We start from the raw sequence: 18,778 nt of genomic DNA, 5'->3' as shown, positions 1-18,778 counted from the left end.
GTGGAAGGAATTATGAACAGTTCCAAATACCAGTTACTTTTGGACCAAAACCTTCAGGCATCTGCTAGAAAGCTGAAGGTGAAGAGGAATTTCACCTTTCAACATGACAATGATCCCAAGCATACATCCATATCAACAAAAGAATGACTTCACCAGAAGAAAATGAAAGTTTTGGAATGGCCCAGCCACAGCCTAGACATAAATCCAATAGAAAATCTGTGGGGTGACCTGAAGAGGGCTGTGCACAAGAGATACCCTCACAATCTAACAGATTTGAAGCACTTTTGCAAAGAAGAGTGGACAAATATTGCCAAGTCAAGATGTGCCAGGCTGATAGACTCCTACCAAAGAAGACTGAATGCTGTAATTAAATCAAAAGGTGATTCAACAAAGTATTAGTTTAAGGGTGTGCGCACGCAACAATGTATTAGTTTAAGGGTGTGCACACTTATGCAACCAGAGTATTGTACGTTTATTATTTTTTTATATTTTTCCCCTAACAGATTTGTTTTTCAATTGAATTGTACAGGTTATAGGTCACATTAAAGGTGGGAAAAGTTTTGAAATTATTTATTGTGGTCTCATTTTTTATATCACAAAAAACTGGCATTTTAACAGTGGTGTGTACACTTTTTATATCTACTGTATGTATTTTAAATTTTGTTTTATTATTATTGTTATCAGTGCTTTCAAAAAGTACCTCAATAAAGTTGAATTTGTAAGTTTCTGATTCCAGGTGGAAGCTGGTGGTGTACTTTCACTGTACAGTGCTCTACAGCTTTGTACTATCTTGCTCTACTGCTGTTATATTATTCTCTACCATTCTTTTATTTTCTACTTTTATTTATGAAACATCAACCAGGTAAGCCTACTGTATACAACAAAACCCTTTCTGGGATGTCTTGGAGGAATATGTTTTAGCATCTCTGTTCAAGAAATCTGGACCAAGCCAAAAATAATGGAAGTACAAAGGACCAAAATCAGTAACAGATTTTAAATGCTGCTATTATAAACTTAGAAAATTGCTAGAACTAGTTTTGCATTAGCATGCATTTTCTGAAGGGTATGAGGTCTATTATTATTTAGTGACTGCAATCCTGAATAATTTGCTAGAAAGCTGCAAATGTTATGAAAAACAGACCAAAAAATTAGGCAAAAATCTAAACAGTAGAACCAAGAGCACTGACTGGTTAAGTGACTTACTCAATGTCACACATTAGCATACCTCTCAACTGCCCAGACGTTTGCCTTATATTTTGATCCATTCCTCATAAAATTTGTGGTTTTCTGGCAAATCAATGAGAACTGAAGTCACTAAATAAAGAGACATATATGTGAGTTTCTAGCAGCTTTCTAAGTTTATAAGAGCAATATTTAAAATCTGCCCCTATTTATGGGCCCGTGCTTCCCATTATTTCAGGCTTTGTCCAGATTTCTTGTGCTAAATGGTTGAGAGGTATGCACAGTAGGCAAACAAAAGTGGCAGGAATAAAACCCTGATCCCTGGGCACTGAAAGCAGCTCACTGACAGCTCTGAGGTTTAGTCCTCTAAGCTAATGGCCAGCACAGTTGTGTAATGCTGTAGCCCAAATAAAGTGCATACATCTGGCTATTCTTTCCTGTATTCATGCTTTTATTTTGTATTTGCATTTTGAGTCAAACTGCTTACGTAGTCTGAAGAAGGATCTTGTAGTGTTAGACTACCTACCCAATTATCAGACCAAAATAAACAAATAAGGCACATAGCCTGATTTTTTTTTTTTGCTCAAAGTCATGATTTGAACCTTAAAAACAGTAAAAAAATGGCATTCTAAGAGCTAGGAATATGTATATGTATATGCAGTACTTTCCCATTTACTCAGTACATTTTCTTCTGAGTCTAGAGCTGAGATTCATAGACAAGTCATTTAGAATTGCACAGTGCTACATATGAAGGTTCCCCTAGCATGATGTAGTCCTCAGATGTACAACTCTAAATCAGGGTAGCTGATGAAAAAGAATGCACAGTAAATTGGGATAGCTTGCTTTAAAGGAACAATAGCATTAGATAAGCTCATCTGAATAGCTGTGCTATCAAAGTGCATGTGATTGGAGGGGTCAACATAACAGGAAGCATGCTTGAAACACAAAATGAAGTAACTCATCAGTCACAAGCTCAACTGTAGACAGTCCAAAGAGGATCAACATGTCACAGTGCCAACCCAGTTCATCATATCCATGGGACGAAGAAATAAAAGTAGGGTATCTGGGGATAGTAGTGAAGAATGGATGCGAGATGGACAGAGGGAGGGGGAAAGGTTACAGGGAAACACAAACATAAAATGCAATAACAAGCAAAAAGGCATCATTTCAGTTGGAGACTATAATAGGGCTGATTTGGGCAAGAGAGTAAAGTTTTGTTTAGTTATGTTCATCACAAAGAATAGCACATTTTAGCTAGTTAGTATGCTAAACGTAACATCCTGTAACAAAAAATACTTATCTGCAATTAAATAAAAATAGAATTAAATAACACTTCACAGTGAGTACATCTCACTGTGCCTCCCATTTGCACATAAACCGGAGTTACTATTCAGCCAGGGGTTCTTTCTTTTCTAGTGCACAGAAATGCATCGTTACACTAAAAAATAATTAAATAAATTACCCACAGCAGCCATTTTAAACCAGCTGCAGCTTTCAGCTCAATGCTGCCCCATGATGCATTGGAGCAACAGCACAGAAAGCCCATTAGTTTAAAAGAAATAATGGATTACTGGGTAGTCAGACTCGTGGTAGATCAAGATGCAATAATGTGAGGTAAAAGTAAGAAGTGTTTTTGTTTAATCCTTGCAGGCAACCAGATATTGGTCAGAAGTGTACAGCTAGCAGGATCACTGTGTTTCTTGACAGGGTATGTAAGGACTATGCATCTCTACCAGGGTATAGCCAGATACTGACATGTTGTACTCAAACCTAATGATGTTGATTCCACCACCCACCTATCATTTTGAATATGTGCTCAACCCTCAAAATGCTATCGCCAGCCATAAAGGAAGGGAGACACCTGACTTTCAACTGTTACCATTTGTACCTATAAAAAAAAACTAGTTTTAGAGGTGATTTCCTTTCATACATTCTTTATATACTTCTATACCATAAATATTTTGTTTACACAGTTCTAAACATTGTGTGCTTTCTAAGTGTTAAAGTTTCCAAAATATTCTCAATATCTGCATACAGCATAATGGTTAAGGTGTTTGCCTTTCAGAGATATGGTGCAGGGTTTGATTTTCAAGTGGTAATTGGCTAGGCTTAAAATGGCTCCCAAGGGCAGTTAGCCTAGTACAGATCTATGAACCTAAAAAATTTACTTACTTGAGTACGCCTAACTACACTCATTCTCTACTGTCCTTGATTTTCTCTCATATTTTTGCCCATTCCCTTGTATTTTTTAACTTCCTGATACGTCACTGAGAATTGCAGTCAGTAATGTCAGACATTAGTGTTTCATGTCTCTTATTGTTCAGAAAATACATATTAATACAAACCTGTTTCCTGCTGACATACTTCTTGAAGATCAGAAAAAGCATATTAATGCAAAACCTGCTGTTCTATTAACTTTCAAATGCTGTACTCTGTCACTTCACTGATCTTGTCGCTGATTATTAAGCATGGAAGCTGAGAGGTATGTGTAGGTTTTCATCAGCAGCAACTCACACCTGTCAGCTGATCCTGTTTTTGTATTACATCCCTGATTTTGCCTCAATGTCAGATGTTGTTTGCTCATTATTCTCACTTTGCAGGACTAGTGAGACTTGTGTGAAGCAACTTTTGGGGATCTATGATGTACACAGGCAAAGTAGCTATAACTGCTGGGGCTCTCAGTTTAGGAAGACAACTGTGCCTCTTGGCATTTGCTCAGTTTTGACAGTCACTAAATTGCTTTTGCAGGACTAGTGTGCATAAATGCATGTATGTGATGCAAGGTGGGCTACTTTACACCAATTACTGTGTGTTTTTATGAAATAAGCTTGAAGTACATTACTGTGACTATTATTTATTTTTACCACAATCAGACGGTCTTGAGGTAAACACAGTCAGTTAAGTGAACATAATTAATGGGCATAGAGACCATCTGTAGATAAAAGTGGCTTACCCATACTGTTGCTTAATCTGGCATGGCAGTAGTAGCATTACACAATATATTTTGTTAAAATCAGTGTGAAACTACTTCTGCAGTGGCTTATACTGTGTGCATGTGTACGTGCATGCATCTGGGAGGGGCATGGATTGAGAACCATCCAGAGCTCCAAGGTACACTTCATTTGCTACTGGGTGGTATTGACAAAAGATGGGGACAATGACCAGTTCCGGTGGCAAAAAGGGAGAAAGTCCTATACTACTGCCCAGACAACCTCACCTCATTAGTGACATTGGTGCAAGATAGAGCTGGTGGGCAGGACGGGAATGAGTGGCTTATGCTGGCGTGCCTATCTTGGGGGAAGTCGGGTAGTTCTGGCTTGCTAGTTGAGTAACCCCAACTGGGAGCACTGGATGTTGAATCCATGGAGCATAAGACTATCAACAGATGCTGCTACGGTGCATATCCAGGATACCAGAGAATTCAGCATGCATAGACAAATTCACTGTGGCAGACAGCTTGCACAGAATTCAGAGAGCTGCCAAAAGGGAGGGAGGAGTGCAGCACCAAGAGATGGGTAGGCCATTCCATAGCACTAGCAAGCAGGTCCTCTCTCCACCGCCCAACACTTGCAGCCAGGGAACAGATGGACTGATAGATCTACTTGGGCAAGAATGAGTGAGCTGTAGGGCTCTCATCTAGCCTGGGGAAACCCTGCTCACATCCCATGGAACAAATGAGCCACAAGAATGCAGGTGGCGGACCCATCATATGAAGTGTACAGAGAGCAAAACTAAAAAGGTGGGGACAATAGTGGATGCATACAGACAGCTGGACAAAACATATTGTATAAGGAGTAACAAAAAATAACAGGGATGGGGACAGGGCAGGGCATATGGTGCATGTCACATCAACTCAGAGCCCAAGCATCACATGCATTAGTCATTGCCATGGTTGGTGTCATGTACAAGCCATGCCTCTTGTGGTACAAACATCAGGACTTGCCAAATGTGTGACACAATCAGCCATACTAGGAGGTGCACCCCAGACATGAAGTGGGCATCCAGCTATTGGCATGCCTCAGATGTCTGCAATCTATGTAGCTGGCACTGGGTGACAACATGGGACCCCTATGGGCCAATATCAGAAAAGCAGCCTCATATCCCCTCCATAGTAGTTGCCACAGAGGCCACTATTGAATTCTCCAGTTCACTTTCAGAATTGTGACCGCCATTCGCTGTTAAGAAGCAGGTCTGGTGACCACTGATAACCCAGCACCAGAGGCATGGACTAGTACAGGCAAGGTGCTTCCAATTCTCTGTCATGGCTACAATTGGATCTGCAGAAGGAAGAGAAAATAAAGATAACAAAACAGCACACATCTATTTTACACATACTGATAAAGCTTACAGTACAGTAGTGCATGGCATATGCACCCTGCCACTGGCTCTTGCCTTTTTTGGCAGTCTTTCATGTTTTCTCTCTGTGTCACACATACTGTAAGAGTATGAAAAACTTAATACACTTGTGGACCTATAAATAGGCAAGGGAAAAATGTGTGAATAGTAAAAGTGTCTGTCGGCCCCTAACCTTTGCTTCACACTGGCTAAGAAGGTCATGGCGATGCCTGCACTGTCCACCAGAATGGGTGAGGGTAGACGAGCATCAATACTGTAAATGGGTCATTATACTGGGTGCTTCTGAAAATTCCCCATGGAGGAAAAATAAACTCTATCTCCACTCGGGCATAACACAGGGACCCTGCTGCTTCCCACACCTGCAGCTGGCATGATCACTCTGACAGAGCCGCTAAAGGAGAAACATATTAGCCCACTGTTTACCAATGTACATTTGAACACCTCAGGATGTGCACCACTGCTCAGCAATGCTGAGCTACAAAAAGGCTCCATAGCAATGCTATGAGATTCACAGATGTGGTGCTTGTGCATATAGTGCGCTGCCCAGCGATAAGCAGGGTAGTTCCATTTGGTGATGGTAGTGCAGTGTGTTATGGGAACAATTCAGGCAGATGAGCTAAATTATAGCTGCCATACTAGTACAATGCAGGCCAAAATAAGCACAATATAAAACAGCATTGCTGCATCACAAGGCACAGCACAAATACAAACAACTGTCAATCAGGAGTTTGCTGTATTTAGGACACTGGACTAAAACAGGCATAATAAGCCTAATGAATGAAACAAAGTCACCTGCTAATGTAACCCTGCATGCATTGTACTTAACATTCATGGTTGATGACATCAGTGAGTGCATAGAGGAACTGGTTTATGTGGGTTTGGGAACACATCATAATGCCATGACACTGTAATGCCAGGAAGAGGGGTTGGGGCACATCAGTTGAAACACACAAGGCAGGACATGCCATATAGGACAAAATGATTCTTCAACACTTGTTGAGACTTGACAATGGATACTGTGGGGGGGGGAGCTAGAGTGTACTGTGTATTACAAAGTTTCAATATGCTGATGCCTGTGGGGGTGTCATGATAGCAAAATCATAGCTTCAGTTTGTTTTAGAAAGAGGACAGGTGAAAGGGTTATGGGGTTGGGGCAGCGTAAAGTCATACGAGATAACCAGGTACAGCCACGCACACATTAGCCAACATGTGTGTCCTGTCTTGGGACAATGAGGGAAGCAACATCTGGAAATGTTCCCCACCCAGAAGACTAAGGTGTTACTTCAGACCCTCTGCAAATATGTGGCATGCACATGCATCCTGGCTAAATGTTACAAAGAATCTTTTTATGAGGAAGTATAGTGAGGTTTGGTACAGACAAATCCACAAACTGGTGAAACCAACAACAAACCAGAACACAAGTGGTGCCACTGATGAAACGAAACACGGTAAAACCCAAACGTAGATTTAATAGTGTAAAGCAACACACCATAAAAACACTGCTTTTCGTCCATTTGAGTCATGAAACTTCATCAAACAAGTTACTTCAATAGAAAATGCATTTAAATAGTATACGTAAAAACAAGCCCTTGATTGGACGAAATACACCCTCCAGCTCCACCTTCAGTTCAAGTCACTAAACATTAAATGCCAATATAAATCTTATTAAAACCATGTAATTTTATATAGTCTTTTAAAATTAAATAAGAATATAAAACACTTATATTTATAACAATAGTAAACATGGTGTTAATGGTGTTATTAGAAATTTCCGTACACCTCTTGTCACAATCTACCTAGCCAAACTTTTCAATTTCAAAATACACAAGATAGATATAAAATCATTTAGACCTGGATAATGGCAAGCATCCAAACAGAGCTGCCAAATTAGTTCTAATCTCTCCAAAACCAGTGAATCTGGACCTCCTCTCACATTGGCAGGTACTAAATCGATCTCCTTAAATTTAAACTCATGGTGGGGGTGGTCCCTATGTTTAGCCAAGGCATTTTCAAATTTATTACTTATACAATATTGGTGTTCATAAATACGTTCCCGTAATTTTCTGTCGGTCTTGCTGATATAGAAAACGGGACAGTAACTGCACTTGGCTAGATAAACCACTTGTTTAGTTTGACAATCTATTTTATAACTGATGTCATATTTTTTACCACCTAATGTGAAGGAGGACCCCGTTTCCATAAATTTACAAAAATCAAACATGTTGCATTTAAACATGCCCTTTCTGGCAGTAAATAGTTTATTATCCCCTTCCAAAATTTGCTTAAGGTTGGCACCCCTTCTGTAGACAATTTTAGTTTCAACTAATAGTTTCTCCCTCAACCCTGTCATTAGTTAGTATTCTCCAGTTCTTTAATATAATGGCCCTAATACTGGGGGCATCAAAACTAAATGTGCAAATAAAGTTGTACATTATAGGTGTAGTATTCTGTGCAATAAATAAGGGTCGATTAGTGTAGTCATTATCCAAAATCAGCTTATAAAAGCCAATGTCCCTCTTGTTATGCACCTCCTTTATCAGTTCCAGTACCATCCTGGGAGGATATCCTCTTTTAATAAACATACTTTTTTTAACAATTCACTTTCAACCAGTAAGTCTTCCCCTCTGGAGGTCATGCGAGCTGCTCTGACCAATTGTCCTTTAATAACTGATCTTTTATGTGTGAGGGGATGGCAACTTGAAAAATGAAGGAAGGCATTAGAGTAGGTCTCCTTCCTAAAAATCTTTGAAATATAGCAACCATTAATGTTGTCTTTACCCAAGTCCACATCAAAATACGCTATTCTCTTCATGGAAAAAGAAAAAGTAAATTGGAGAAACGTTGTGGTGGAGTTAAAAATATGTTATCATTTCTTCTGCTTTCGTTACATCACCTTTAAACAAAATAAAAATGTCATCCAAAAATAGTGTATAACAAATATTTTTGGATACACTGTTAGTGTTATTAGTTAACACAAATTGCTTCTCCCAATATGCCATCATTAGGTTAGCGAAGCTGGCCTCACAAGGGGACCCCATTGCTACACCAACCTTTTGGAGAAAAAACTTGTTAAATGTCACAAAATTGTATGATAAGATGATGTCCAATAATTCCCCCACTAGATCCAATTCCTCACGTGTGGCTCCGTTAGTGCACATTGTTGACAATGCCCACTCAATGCCTTCAGTGTGCAGTATAGAGGAATAAAGATCTTGAACATCCACTGTTAAAAAAGTTATCACAGAAATCCAATTTACTTATTTTGTCCAAAAAGGACCAAGAATCCCTACAAATTTGGTTTTCAGCTGCAATATATTTCTTCATAAACTGGTCTGCAACCTTAGCGCATGCATACGTTATGCTATTCCTTGCGTCAACAAGGGGGCGCATCAGGGGGTCTTGTAAGTTCTTATGAATTTTTGGGATACCAAATAAATCGGAATCCTCGGGGCAGGCATGATCAAGTAATTATATAAATTAATGCCAATTCTAGAATCAATAAACATGTCATTAATACATGACTTGACCCTTGTGTAAGCAACATTCATTTCATTTCTAGAAACTTCCACATAGGATTCTTTTGAAATAATTCTTGTCATCCCGCCAATGTAATCTCCCTTACCCATGATGACCAAACCTCCTCCCTTGTTGGGTTGCATGATTCTTACTGGGGCTTCTTTCAAATATTTAAGCATGTTTTTCTCATCCTTAGTAAGACTGAAACCAAAAGAATTAAATTGAGCTTTCTGTTGTAATAAATTACGAATAGCAAGTTCGCACATCTGTTCATATAATAACAAACCAGGGTGTAAAGGAGGGTTATACACACTTGAAATGTAAAAGTCACCTTTAAAACTAGTTCTGTCACCTAACAAAACGTTAAGGTTCAAGTTCCTAACAAAGGTCTTAAGGTCAATAATAGTCTTAGCAACATCCCATCGGGAAGAAGGTACAAAGGTAAACCTCTGATAGTAGGTCAGCTAGTTCAGGTGCAATGTTGACCTCGTAGTTAAATATTTTAAAATCCATGCTGGAATTCAAAATTAACTTACATTTCGAGGGCCCAGTTGCATCACCAATCAACGATACAGGAGTTAGGGCCTCCGATTCCTGCTCTTGTTCCGTTTCTTCCAACCCTGGCCAGGGGTGTGACCGAATGCCCTGTTCTGAAAATTTGTCCCATTCCTGGTATTTGTCAGTGCATCTGATGTATTTTTAGTGTTCTTAGAACTAATACGTTCACTTCTCCTCACCACATTCGACGTTGTTACCCTGTGGTCATCAGTAGGTAAAGGCTGTTCCATCACTGGCTTGGTAGCAATGGTATCACCCATACTCTTCTCGGACCCAGTCAAGTGGTTACCCTGGGATGAAGGTGGTTTGGGATAAGCCACCCCCCTGGCTGTAGTCCTTGAGGTCCCAGTTAAGTTTTTTACCCCTGGCTGTAGTCCTTGAGGTCCCAGTTAAGTTTTTTACCCTTAGTTGCTTTTAATTTTAATACATATTGGTTGATACTGGTATAGACCCTTTCATAGTCAAACCGGTACCTCTGAAAGTCACAGTCAGTTTTGATGTCACTATCCATCGACCCCATTTCTTCAATCAAGATATTCACAGTGTCCTGGTGGTGTTTACACATGAGTTAGAGCAGTTCTAACCCATGCCGGTCAAACATTTTAACCAAATCACTGTGAAACGGGGAACCTTCAACAAGTCCCGTTGGGCATTGCCAAGACCCAAGGCCTTAAGTCGTATGCACTCATGAAAATATGCAATTTCCAATTTCAATTTCCTAAGTTTGACCAACTTCTGGTCAAATTGGTGCAATTTTGTAGCCAAGTCAATGTTCGCATTGGTCAGGAACTCTTGTGTACGTCCTTGCGTTGTATCCTCAAACACAAATGGTCTTTCGACCTAACTACCAAACTCCAGGGTCCCAATAAACCCATGTGAGTTGTTGTTCACTGTTCGGCTAGAAGTATCATCAGTATCACTGGTATTAGGTTCACCACTCATCTCGGTCATATTACCAGTAGGCATTACAGGTAGTGCTGTTCTTGCTTCATCCACTATGGTACTCAAGTTAGTCGCATTGTTTTCATTAACATTAGTGGAATTTTCAGAGGGATGGGACACTCTAAAAGTATCAGAAGGTCCAGGTTTTACAAGATTAGGATTAGAGTTCGATAACGAGTCAAATCTTCTTGATAAAAAGTGTCCATTTTTTGTGTAAGACACTCTATTAGTGCTGTTAAATTGCCAATCCCTTCCGTTTGGCTCAGTAGTAAAGGTGTGCTCGTAAACACTTCAGTGGCCATGAACAGACAAATCCACAAACTGGTGAAACCAACAACAAACAAGAACACAAGTGGTGTCACTGACGAAACGAAACACGGTAAAACTCAAACGTAGATTTAATAGTGTAAAGCAACATACCATAAAAACACTGCTTTTCATCCCATTGAGTCACGAAACTTCAGACAAGTTACTTCAATAGAAAATACATTTAAATATTACACATAAAAACAAGCCCTTGACTGGATGAAATATGCCCTCCAACTCCACCTTCAATTCAAGTCAATAAACATTAAATGCCAATATAAACCTTATTAAAACCACATCATTTTATATAGTCTTAAAATTAAATAAGAATATAAAACATTTATATTTATAACAATAGCAAACATGATGTTAATGGTGTTATTAGAAACTAAACAAGTGGTTTATCTAGCCAAGTGCAGTTACTGTCCCGTTTTCTATATCGGCAAGACCAATAGAAAATTACGGGAACGTGTTTATGAATACCAATTTTGTACAAGTAGGAACAAACTTGAAAATGCCTTGGCTAAACATATGAGGGACCACCCCCATCACGAGTTTAAATTTAAGGGGATCGATTTAGTACCTACCAATGTGAGAGGAGGTAGAGATTAGAGCTAATTTGGCAGCTCTGTTTGGATGCTTGCCATTATCCAAGTCTAAATGACCTTATATCTATCTTATGTTATTCTGAAATTGAAAAGTTTGGCTAGGTAGACTGTGACAAGAGGTGTACGGAAATTTCTAACACCACCATTAACATAATGTGCACTATTGTTATAAATATAAATGTTTTATATTCTTATTTAATTTTAAAAGACTATATAAAATGACGTGGTTTTAATAAGGTTTATATTGGCATTTAATTTTAATGACGAACTGAAGGTGGAGCTGGAGGGTGTATTTCATCCAATCAAGGGCTTGTTTTTATATGTACTATTTAAATGTATTTTCTATTAAAGTAACTTGTCGGATGACGTTTCGTGACTCGAGACGAAAAGCAGTGTTTTTATGGTGTGTTGCTTTACACTATTAAATCTACGTTTGAGTTTTACTGTGGTTCATTTTGTCAGTGACACCACTTGTGTTGAGGTTTGGTATAAGACATTAGTGCTGTGGGTAGACATAACAGGAGTATACATCAGGTTCAGTGGATTTACATTCATTTTGTTGAATTGCATGACATATTTTAAATGGTCGAAAACGCTTAAATGAATTACTGAAATGTCAAACAGTGTTTTACCGAATTTAATTTAAGCAAATGAAGCCTGCCATTCATTTATATAAAATCGAGGTTATGATTACGTTTAATGTTTTTGCTTCTGTGCTTTGCTTGTTTGGTTTTAAAAAGAAAAAAAATATATTTAAATGTTGATCATTGCGATTCCTTTCATTTGACATTGTGAATAATTGGTAATTCATAATTCGATTACTCCGGGTGATGTTTTTTTAAGAATATGTTGTGTGATTCGGCTAAATGAATGTAAACCAGTTCAGTGAATTGCAACAGATATGATACTGCATGCCAAGAAGAAGAAATGGGATACTGCCAAGGGCATGTCTACCATAGAAAGCAGCTTGTAGAGGTGGAGGATTTCTTGATGTCCATGTTTGTACTGTAATTACTTTCACTGAAGTGAATGGGTAAATTTAATCAAAAACAACATTTGCTCTTTCATCTTAGAAGAAAAAAAAACTCTTGAGTTGCTGAGTTTATCTGCTGATGCCATTATTTCTGGGAGATAACACATGGATAACTAGCTTTAGGTACCCCCCCCCCCGGACTGCCATATTACCATGCAGCTGTTCAGGGACACTGCTCCCCATACTACAGTTCTCAGCAGGGGAAAACCACAGCAGGAGAGCAGTCTCTGAATCACAAAGGCTTACTGTGATGCAGAAACCTTCCAGGTTAAGGCTTTTACATTATGGTAATCCTTTATGAATCCCAGTCCACGATGAGGAGCAAAAGTAAAAAAAGATAACACGGATCAAAAAGCAGAAACAGCCAGCATTCTTCCAAAAACATTTTTGAGAATGAACTTTTTATATGCACAGACTGTCAAAAAGAAGAGTTTTATATCTTTTCTCTCCATGATTCACTGTTCAAGAAAAAAATTGGTCACTTACATTCATGCTTCATACAATCACCTGTTCTTTTTCTTTACTCTCTGTATTACTGTTTATATAGGACATATCTGATATTCTGAACCAATGCTTTAATGCACATAAACCGAGTCTCATATTTCAGCCTTTGCATGCCATACATAATCACTTTTCCAGTGTACAATTTATGTGCTTTACATAATCACTTTTCCAGTGTACTAAAGTAGGTCTTCTAGTCCATCTTCTGTATAAAATAAAGAGAAGTTGTGCTCTCCATTCCATGTAACTTGCAAATCAAAAAAAAAATATATATATACACAAAAATAAATTTAGGGCCAAAACTATAATCAAAATGTGAATGTTCTGAAAGTCATGAAGACTGTACAGGCTACCAATATTACCAGCTCAAACCATAAACCTATGAGACTTATACAGGTGAATGGCAAGGGGAAATAAGATTTATTTCTACATTGTGCAAAGCTTTATTTTTGTAATATCCTATATAAAAATCTTACAAGTGGAGACAACTGCGTCCCCACTTCAGTCATTCTTACCTACTGCTAAGTTCCAATATACAATATGCTTGTAGCAAATAAATAACATTCTCATCAAATGGGGAAATATAAAAAGCACTCTATTAAGTAAACTCAGGTTTAAGTGATTATGTTGAGCTACAATTTTATTTTTTAAATTGTTGCTCAACATAGCCAATAACTGTGGCCATTATTCATTTACTTTCAGCAATGATACTTTTCTTTAACTGGTTTATTTAATTCCTTTAGCTATAACTATTCAATTGCTACTTTGAGTGAGTATTTGTGTGTTTTCATTTATTTATTTTTTTATTAGATTCATTTTTATATTCTAGCTTGATGATGAAATGAAAGGAGTTGCTACATTTTGTGCTTGAAACTGATCTTTCCTTTTTAAAATGCGTTAGACTAAAGCAATATTTTCAGGATAAGCTGTTACTATTCTTTACCAGGAATTGTGGAGTTACAGTTTTTAACTGTAAGGAGTGAGCATTTTTGAAACGCATATAATGACTATGTAGGATATAACTACACCTTGTATGTCTATTGCCCCCATTGCCCAAAGAAGGATTAGATTTGTCTGATATAATCATTCAGTTAACAATCCATACTGTCTCAAGTCAATTGCTCCAAGATGCTCCCTACTGAAATCTTTTCACTGGAATTAGTGAGTACACAAATATAGCAAAAAGGCTGAAACTAGAGTAGAAGACTGCATATCGATCATCCTTCTCCTTTAAACTTTTGTTTTGCCCTCCACATCCCAAACTTATATATACCAATTCCATCATTGTCATATTTCAGACAAAAGGGAATAATCAGAGAAATAGCAATCATGGACTTAGTACATTTAAGTCTGAATTTTTGGCCATGTGGTCTCCATATTTTGGCACTTGGCAATTTGAGTCAAGATTTTAGACTGTTATCACCCCGGCTAACTTCCAAATATTCCAAAAGTATGTGCTCAACAGTAATCCATTGCTTTTCCCAAATGAAAAGGTCAACTTGTCAGGTCAACAGACTACATTCCTTGTCCATCTCTCAGTCTTGTGAAAAATATATCTGTCTTCCAATCTTCAGAAAAGTTTCCTTCCTCTGCCTGATTCATTTAAGTGAGAGTGGAATTACCATTTCTCCCTATAGTACTCGAAGGATTCTAGGGTGAGTTTGGTCCGCAGCTCTTGCTCATCATTCAGTTATAAAATTAAAAGCAACAAACAATGCTTAAATAAAATGAGCTCATACTTTTATTAAAATTGTTTGGGTACGTTTGTTCCAAAAATAACCAAGAACTTCAGAAATTTCTGAAATTTGATCACTCATTCTTCTGTCAAAAAACAAAGATAAACCTTGCATCACAACAGATAAAATAAATCTTCCCACAGAATTGTTTATTTAGTAGCCATGTTTTCCATTATTTTTTCTGACAACTCTCTATTTTAAAGCTTCATTAGCCCTTGTTGTGCTCTTCTTTGTTCCTTCTTATATCCATAAAAGGATTTTAGTTCAAATGTTGACCAAAATGATTATGTTTTCTTGAGTTTGGGCCTTTGCATTTTTTTTTTTTTTTTGCTTTCTTAACTGCCTTTCCTGTTTCATCCTGCTTTACCCTAATCTGTTTATTAAAATTTCCTAAATGTAACATAACTTCCCCAAACTCTGATGCCACTTCATTTGTGAAACACTGCGTCCTTATGTTCTTCTTTGAGATTTGCATATTTGTGTCATATGAGGACTTGCTGCATCAGCAGGAGCAGTTTCTCTGTATCCTCAGTGTTCTTCTGCATTAGCTTCAGGCCTTTCTACTACAATTTCCTCAGCACAGGACTTTCACTTCTAGCTGGCTTGTCTCCGTAGTTATACTGACTGTGAACCATCCTGGAGATCAGCTGGTCTCTTAGGGGCATCCAAAACAGATACAGTCTCTCCTTCCCCATTTCAGAATGCCCAGTTTTGAATACTATTTCACAAGTAGGTTCTAGTACTACTTGTCTGATACCCATCTGTTGTCGGGTATCAGGAATGATACTACTCTTAGATGTAACTGTCCCCTAGCTGATTTAACCCCTTAACTGCAGGTAATAGGAATACTCACCGTGACAATGAGGTGTGTGATAAACTACTCGTTTTATTTTTTAACGCATCTTTTTTGTTATTTTAAAATTAGGATAGACAATGTCAAAATTAAAAACAATCCATCCTCAGGACATATGCGGAATAATTATTTTACTAGCACATTATCTCACCTCTAACCCTCTAAAATAGTAACATGGCAATAGTAGCAAGCCAATGGGCTACTATGTGCCAAAGCACTTCAGATCAGTTAATATCAGCTATCTATTTCAGGGGCAGTCTGCAATGAAAATAAAGGGCAGTTAGATGTTCAAAATCAATGATCATTGCCATGGATTGGTAGTGGTAGGAACAGCCTATTTATGTCTCATATCAAGAAGATGAAACGAAATAACAGTGACCATTTGGTCTGTCAAATTCATTACAATCTAACATCACATCAATACATAGAAGATAACTATCTTTTGGGTTAGGGAAGCCAGTTATTGATGAAAGTACATTAGTTACATGATCACTGATGAATGGTCACTGATATTGCTTGCCAAGGAGAAATGTATGTGCCTGTAAGAAACAAGATGAAATTAACTAATGAGGCCACTATGTCTTTTACTTTCTACACAGTGAGAGACACAAAGATTAGCATTACTTTTTTGTGGGGAGTGTGTGTGAGAAAGCAAAAACAGTTATTGCTATGGCCTGTTGTGGGGAGCAATGAATATGCACCTTAGTGCAAAAAGCTAAAATGGATAATTGTGATCATTTTATTTCATCATCCGAGTTATACAAAGGAGTTATTAAAGTACTTTCACTGGTTTAGTTTGCTATTATATCCAGTTTCCACTGAGAAGCTATATAACCTCTACTCAAAATGAGTAATGATAATAATGCATATAATATATGTGCACTACGTTTCTACTATATCAGAAGTAAAAATCCTATATATATGTCACAGGAAATAGTTTTCATTTGGAAAATGGCATAGTTAAAAATGACAGTATGAAGTAAGTAAACAGAGAGGTTAAATTCACCATCATGTTGTACTGAAATACCCATTCACTGTCACAGTCGGACATTCTGCACTGTTCACTGTTGGTGCTGCGTTGAATTTCTTCTAAGTATATACAATTAAGTAATATTACAGAATATTTCTTTACTCAGTAGTAATTATATCAGAAGTAAAAATTCTATATATTTACCACAACAAAACCGCTAAAGAGGTGAGGTCAGACTCAACACTGTTATAATATAAAAAAATGTATTTATTTCTCCTGGCTAGGTACTTTTTTAATCACTGAAATTATGATCCCCTCCCCCATTTAGCCTTATCTGCAGTGAAGCATATTGCATGAAGATAAAGTTATGTCTGTATATATTTGGAATCGCCAGCAAACTGCATTCTATACATCAAAGTCACATATTATTCTGAGAAATACACTGTGACATTTGGTTACAGAGATATGGACATAAATTGGTAGATACAATCAGTAATCTCATATACTCATTTGAGTGTTCTGTTTTTTTGCCATTCAGTCTTTATTTATTTAACATTTTGTTGACTGGGAAAGTTAGACTAGGACAGAGCCTATTTTCAGAGAAGGTCCAGTGAGAAATTCTCTAGGTGCATGTCTTTGGAATGTGTGAGGAAACCAGAGTACCCTGAGGAAACGCACACGAATGCAGGGAGGACATGCAAATTCTGCACAGAAGGTACCCCAGCCAAGAAATGAACTGGAGAACTTCTTGCTGTGAGACAACAAGTTAACTACTGCACCACTATGCCACCAGCTTCCTGCAATATCTGGCAATTTTCAGACAGATATGATTCAGATATGTACTGAATTTATCATTGATGCGTTCTTATGCAGTTTTCTCAGAAAAGTGATATTTTCTTGTCATTTTATAAGAGATAGCAAGTATTTTACTTCTGACAAGTATGTACAGATTTGAGATTCCATTGTCTGCTAAATTCTACTTTTTCATCCTGAAACTTTCAGATTATTATAAAGTAAGCTTGCCAATCATTAGGTGTGTGCATGTAAGTTGTAAGATGAAAACATATATTCAAAAGATCTGTCATGTACAAAATGTGATAAAATTATTTTATCAGAATGTCTGCTTTGTCAATATTAAGATGAAATATAAATAGCCTTACAACTACAGACAAAAGTTAAAGAGCATCAAATTGAAAGAAAAAAAGAAATGGTGCAAACTGCAATGTCACAGGAGATGCATTTACATGGAAATTTGCATGGAAATTTGCATGGAAATGAGCTTGTGAATTTGACAAATAAAGGATTTCAGGACAGACATTTGCCAGAATTTGTCAGATCTCAGGGCAGACATTTATCAGAATAACCAAAGAAAACGGGAGTGATAACAATGACTAAGAAGGGCTCCAGTGGGGATAAAAAGAGGAAAAAGGGTAATAATGGTAGGCTTGTGGTAGCAAGGAGCTTTGGGAGTAGAAAAGGACTACACTGGCATATATTTATATTCCACATGAAGCTACTGTTATGAAGCTTAAGGAAATTTTAGGAGAAAAAATCTTTTAGCAGGAAATATTTATGGGTGGGGACTGGAACCTAATTTGCAATAGTGAGAATATATCAGGGGACCTAAACAGAGTAGATTTCTGCAGAAAATATGACAATATTTGGTAGGAAGATATTGAATTCAGCAGCAGAAACACAGTCTAATTTACAAATTATTTCCCAAGATACAATAGCTAGACTAGACATCATATCTCAGAGGACCATGAATATTTAACTGAAGGCTTTAAGATCCACAACATAACTATATCAGATCATTCACCAGTAAAAACTAAGAAAAAGATTCAGGATAATAATGTAAAACAAGTCACTGACATTTTCCTACCTGTTTGTTAAAAAAAGAAGAATATAGGAGATGAGGAGCGGATATGATTTGAGAAGACAGAAATTACTTCAGAAGTATAGCTAGGATGTGGGATAAAATGAAAAAAAATACTTTAAAAGTAGGGTTGAAATAAGACAGAAGGAGATATGGAAAGAAGTAATAGTAATTATTTAGAAGAGTTGGCAAAGGTTAAAGTATTGCAGAAGAAGGGGATTCATAGAACCAAAAAAGAGGAACAACTGCAGAATGCTAAATGAGAAAAGGAGCATTCGGACAATATTCATGCTCTTAGAAAGGTTGCTGTTAAGTAACATTTCTGATAAAACTGTAATGCA

Source organism: Protopterus annectens, chromosome 15.part0 (genome assembly GCF_019279795.1).
Source record: "Protopterus annectens isolate FY-2018-M chromosome 15.part0, PAN1.0, whole genome shotgun sequence".
NCBI lineage: Eukaryota > Metazoa > Chordata > Ceratodontiformes > Protopteridae > Protopterus > Protopterus annectens.
The sequence above is the reverse complement of the archived record's forward strand: the minus strand, read 5'-3'. Positions refer to the sequence as shown.